Source organism: Hoplias malabaricus, unplaced genomic scaffold (assembly GCF_029633855.1).
Source record: "Hoplias malabaricus isolate fHopMal1 unplaced genomic scaffold, fHopMal1.hap1 scaffold_100, whole genome shotgun sequence".
NCBI lineage: Eukaryota > Metazoa > Chordata > Actinopteri > Characiformes > Erythrinidae > Hoplias > Hoplias malabaricus.
Genome location: NW_027101014.1, coordinates 40,044 through 46,043, shown reverse-complemented (window position 1 = coordinate 46,043; position 6,000 = coordinate 40,044). Strand labels below are relative to the sequence as shown.

Sequence of the window (6,000 nt, the reverse complement as noted above, 5' to 3'; positions counted from 1 at the left end):
TGCAGGCAGGCACCTGGCCATGATATCCCGCAGTGGCGCGAGGGAAAAGAAAAGTCTTCTTCGAGCCGGATTTGAACCCGCGACCTAAGGATCGCCTTATTAACAACTACAGTCCTCCGCTCTACCAACTGAGCTATCAAAGGTGCTAGCCTAAAGAGTTGGACTGAAAACTGACAAGTGCATTTAGGACAGACTCGGATGCTCTCCTATGATTGTAGAACGAGTACATCTGGCAAAAGCCTAGCCCTAGCCCCTGAACTTAATCCTATCTCCTTCCTTTCAAACGTGGCTGAAAACGGTGTCCCTGGTGGTCTAGTGGCTAGGATTCGGCGCTCTCACCGCCGCGGCCCGGGTTCGATTCCCGCTCAGGGAAGCGTGTGCTTTCTTGCACACCAAGTCCACTACAAGACTCTGGAAGCCCCCCACCCACATGCTGTGTAGGTTAAAGGAATGTAAAGCGTCCTCCTTCTGCTACTTCCTTTTTTGCCAAACTTATAAACGACATGTTGCTGCCTCATTCACCACCTCCACACACCCACACCAGCGTGGCTTCATGCTTTCAAGTCTGCAAGTCTTTTAGGGAGGCAAGATAATGTTTGAGAAATTTGAATGGAACAGTGTAAATGATCCGTCACTGCCTTCAGCAGATTGCACTCTGGCATGGCAGCGCATCTGCAGGCAGGCACCTGGCCATGATATCCGGCAGTGGCGCGAGGGAAAAGAAAAGTCTTCTTCAAGCCGGATTTGAACCCGCGACCTAAGGATCGCCTTATTAACAACTACAGTCCTCCGCTCTACCAACTGAGCTATCAAAGGCGCTAGCCTAAAGAGTTGGACTGAAAACTGACAAGTGCATTTAGGACAGACTCGGATGCTCTCCTATGATTGTAGAACGAGTACATCTGGCAAAAGCCTAGCCCTAGCCCCTGAACTTAATCCTATCTCCTTCCTTTCAGACGTGGCTGAAAACGGTGTCCCTGGTGGTCTAGTGGCTAGGATTCGGCGCTCTCACCGCCGCGGCCCGGGTTCGATTCCCGGTCAGGGAAGCGTCTGCTTTCTTGCACACCAAGTCCACTACAAGACTCTGGAAGCCCCCCACCCACATGCTGTGTAGGTTAAAGGAATGTAAAGCGTCCTCCTTCTGCTACTTCCTTTTTTGCCAAACTTCTAAACGACACGTTGCTGCCTCATTCACCACCTCCACACACCCACACCAGCGTGGCTTTATGCTTTCAAGTCTGCAAGTCTTTTAGGGAGGCAAGATAATGTTTGAGAAATTTGAATGGAACAGTGTAAATGATCCGTCACTGCCTTCAGCAGATTGCACTCTGGCATGCCAGCGCATCTGCAGGCAGGCACCTGGCCATGATATCCGGCAGTGGCGCGAGGGAAAAGAAAAGTCTTCTTCGAGCCGGATTTGAACCCGCGACCTAAGGATCGCCTTATTAACAACTGCAGTCCTCTGCTCTACCAACTGAGCTATCAAAGGTGCTAGCCTAAAGAGTTGGACTGAAAACTGACAAGTGCATTTAGGACAGACTCGGATGCTCTCCTATGATTGTAGAACGAGTACATCTGGCAAAAGCCTAGCCCTAGCCCCTGAACTTAATCCTATCTCCTTCCTTTCAGACTAGGCTGAAAACGGTGTCCCTGGTGGTCTAGTGGCTAGGATTCGGCGCTCTCACCGCCGCGGCCCGGGTTCGATTCCCGGTCAGGGAAGCGTGTGCTTTCTTGCACACCAAGTCCACTACAAGACTCTGGAAGCCCCCCACCCACATGCTGTGTAGGTTAAAGGAATGTAAAGCGTCCTCCTTCTGCTACTTCCTTTTTTGCCAAACATCTAAACGACACGTTGCTGCCTCATTCACCACCTCCACACACCCACACCAGCATGGCTTTATGCTTTCAAGTCTGCAAGTCTTTTAGGGAGGCAAGATAATGTTTGAGAAATTTGAATGGAACAGTGTAAATGATCCGTCACTGCCTTCAGCAGATTGCACTCTGGCATGCCAGCGCATCTGCAGGCAGGCACCTGGCCATGATATCCGGCAGTGGCGCGAGGGAAAAGAAAAGTCTTCTTCGAGCCGGATTTGAACCCACGCCCTAAGGATTGCCTTATTAACAACTACAGTCCTCCGCTCTACCAAGTGAGCTATCAAAGGCGCTAGCCTAAAGAGTTGGACTGAAAACTGACAAGTGCATTTAGGACAGACTCAGATGCTCTCCTATGATTGTAGAACGAGTACATCTGGCAAAAGCCTAGCCCTAGCCCCTGAACTTAATCCTATCTCCTTCCTTTCAGACGTGGCTGAAAACGGTGTTCCTGGTGGTCTAGTGGCTAGGATTCGGCGCTCTCACTGCCGCGGCCCGGGTTCGATTCCCGGTCAGGGAAACGTGTGCTTTCTTGCACACCAAGTCCACTACAAGACTCTGGAAGCCCCCCACCCACATGCTGTGTAGGTTAAAGGAATGTAAAGCGTCCTCCTTCTGCTACTTCCTTTTTTGCCAAACTTCTAAACGACACGTTGCTGCCTCATTCACCACCTCCACACACCCACACCAGCGTGGCTTTATGCTTTCAAGTCTGCAAGTCTTTTAGGGAGGCAAGATAAAGTTTGAGAAATTTGAATGGAACAGTGTAAATGATCCGTCACTGCCTTCAGCAGATTGCACTCTGGCATGCCAGCGCATCTGCAGGCAGGCACCTGGCCATGATATCCGGCAGTGGCGCGAGGGAAAAGAAAAGTCTTCTTCGAGCCGGATTTGAACCCGCGACCTAAGGATTGCCTTATTAACAACTACAGTCCTCCGCTCTACCAAGTGAGCTATCAAAGGCGCTAGCCTAAAGAGTTGGACTGAAAACTGACAAGTGCATTTAGGACAGACTCGGATGCTCTCCTATGATTGTAGAACGAGTACATCTGGCAAAAGCCTAGCCCTAGCCCCTGAACTTAATCCTATCTCCTTCCTTTCAGACGTGGCTGAAAACGGTGTCCCTGGTGGTCTAGTGGCTAGGATTCGGCGCTCTCACTGCCGCGGCCCGGGTTCGATTCCCGCTCAGGGAAGCGTGTGCTTTCTTGCACACCAAGTCCACTACAAGACTCTGGAAGCCCCCCACCCACATGCTGTGTAGGTTAAAGGAATGTAAAGCGTCCTCCTTCTGCTACTTCCTTTTTTGCCAAACTTCTAAACGACACGTTGCTGCCTCATTCACCACCTCCACACACCCACACCAGCGTGGCTTTATGCTTTCAAGTCTGCAAGTCTTTTAGGGAGGCAAGATAATGTTTGAGAAATTTGAATGGAACAGTGTAAATGATCCGTCACTGCCTTCAGCAGATTGCACTCTGGCATGCCAGCGCATCTGCAGGCAGGCACCTGGCCATGATATCCGGCAGTGGCGCGAGGGAAAAGAAAAGTCTTCATCGAGCCGGATTTGAACCCGCGACCTAAGGATCGCCTTATTAACAACTACAGTCCTCTGCTCTACCAACTGAGCTATCAAAGGTGCTAGCCTAAAGAGTTGGACTGAAAACTGACAAGTGCATTTAGGACAGACTCGGATGCTCTCCTATGATTGTAGAACGAGTACATCTGGCAAAAGCCTAGCCCTAGCCCCTGAACTTAATCCTATCTCCTTCCTTTCAGACGTGGCTGAAAACGGTGTCCCTGGTGGTCTAGTGGCTAGGGTTCGGCGCTCTCACTGCCGCGGCCCGGGTTCGATTCCCGCTCAGGGAAGCGTGTGCTTTCTTGCACGTCAAGTCCACTACAAGACTCTGGAAGCCCCCCACCCACATGCTGTGTAGGTTAAAGGAATGTAAAGCGTCCTCCTTCTGCTACTTCCTTTTTTGCCAAACATCTAAACGACACGTTGCTGCCTCATTCACCACCTCCACACACCCACACCAGCGTGGCTTTATGCTTTCAAGTCTGCAAGTCTTTTAGGGAGGCAAGATAATGTTTGAGAAATTTGAATGGAACAGTGTAAATGATCCGTCACTGCCTTCAGCAGATTGCACTCTGGCATGCCAGCGCATCTGCAGGCAGGCACCTGGCCATGATATCCGGCAGTGGCGCGAGGGAAAAGAAAAGTCTTCTTCGAGCCGGATTTGAACCCGCGACCTAAGGATTGACTTATTAACAACTACAGTCCTCCGCTCTACCAACTGAGCTATCAAAGCAATAGCCTAAAGAGTTGGACTGAAAACTGACAAGTGCATTTAGGACAGACTCGGATGCTCTCCTATGATTGTAGAACGAGTACATCTGGCAAAAGCCTAGCCCTAGCCCCTGAACTTAATCCTATCTCCTTCCTTTCAGACGTGGCTGAAAACGGTGTCCCTGGTGGTCTAGTGGCTAGGATACGGCGCTCTCACTGCCGCGGCCCGGGTTCGATTCCTGGTCAGGGAAGCGTGTGCTTTCTTGCACACCAAGTCCACTACAAGACTCTGGAAGCCCCCCACCCACATGCTGTGTAGGTTAAAGGAATGTAAAGCGTCCTCCTTCTGCTACTTCCTTTTTTGCCAAACATCTAAACGACACGTTGCTGCCTCATTCACCACCTCCACACACCCACACCAGCGTGGCTTTATGCTTTCAAGTCTGCAAGTCTTTTAGGGAGGCAAGATAATGTTTGAGAAATTTGAATGGAACAGTGTAAATGATCCGTCACTGCCTTCAGCAGATTGCACTCTGGCATGCCAGCGCATCTGCAGGCAGGCACCTGGCCATGATATCCGGCAGTGGCGCGAGGGAAAAGAAAAGTCTTCTTCGAGCCGGATTTGAACCCGCGACCTAAGGATTGCCTTATTAACAACTACAGTCCTCCGCTCTACCAAGTGAGCTATCAAAGGCGCTAGCCTAAAGAGTTGGACTGAAAACTGACAAGTGCATTTAGGACAGACTCAGATGCTCTCCTATGATTGTAGAACGAGTACATCTGGCAAAAGCCTAGCCCTAGCCCCTGAACTTAATCCTATCTCCTTCCTTTCAGACGTGGCTGAAAACGGTGTCCCTGGTGGTCTAGTGGCTAGGATTCGGCGCTCTCACTGCCGCGGCCCGGGTTCGATTCCCGGTCAGGGAAGCGTGTGCTTTCTTGCACACCAAGTCCACTACAAGACTCTGGAAGCCCCCCACCCACATGCTGTGTAGGTTAAAGGAATGTAAAGCGTCCTCCTTCTGCTACTTCCTTTTTTGCCAAACTTCTAAACGACACGTTGCTGCCTCATTCACCACCTCCACACACCCACACCAGCGTGGCTTTATGCTTTCAAGTCTGCAAGTCTTTTAGGGAGGCAAGATAAAGTTTGAGAAATTTGAATGGAACAGTGTAAATTATCCGTCACTGCCTTCAGCATATTGCACTCTGGCATGCCAGCGCATCTGCAGGCAGGCACCTGGCCATGATATCCGGCAGTGGCGCGAGGGAAAAGAAAAGTCTTCTTCGAGCCGGATTTGAACCCGCGACCTAAGGATCGCCTTATTAACAACTACAGTCCTCTGCTCTACCAACTGAGCTATCGAAGGTGCTATGCTAAGGGGTCGGACTGAAAACTGACAAGTGCATTTAGAACAGACTCGGATGCTCTCCTATGATTGTAGAACGAGTACATCTGGCAAAAGCCTAGCCCTAGCCCCTGAACTTAATCCTATCTCCTTCCTTTCAGACGTGGCTAAAAACGGTGTCCCTGGTGGTCTAGTGGCTAGGATTCGGCGCTCTCACCGCCGCGGCCCGGGTTCGATTCCCGCTCAGTGAAGCGTGTGCTTTCTTGCACACCAAGTCCACTACAAGACTCTGGAAGCCCCCCACCCACATGCTGTGTAGGTTAAAGGAATGTAAAGCGTCCTCCTTCTGCTACTTCCTTTTTTGCCAAACTTCTAAACGACATGTTGCTGCCTCATTCACCACCTCCACACACCCACACCAGCGTGGCTTTATGCTTTCAAGTCTGCAAGTCTTTTAGGGAGGCAAGATAAAGTTTGAGAAATTTGAATGGAACA

The 6,000-nt window shown here is 50.6% G+C and overlaps 2 non-coding genes across 2 annotated transcripts; both read left to right on the top strand.

The window, feature by feature from the left end:
- The first annotated feature begins 974 nt into the window (after positions 1-974).
- trnae-cuc (transfer RNA glutamic acid (anticodon CUC)) lies at positions 975-1,046 on the top strand. The gene has a single exon. It is a non-coding gene; the product is annotated as a tRNA-Glu (tRNA).
- A 601-nt stretch (positions 1,047-1,647) lies between these two features.
- On the top strand, positions 1,648-1,719 carry trnae-cuc (transfer RNA glutamic acid (anticodon CUC)). Its single transcript has one exon. It is a non-coding gene; the product is annotated as a tRNA-Glu (tRNA).
- The last annotated feature ends 4,281 nt before the right edge of the window (positions 1,720-6,000 follow it).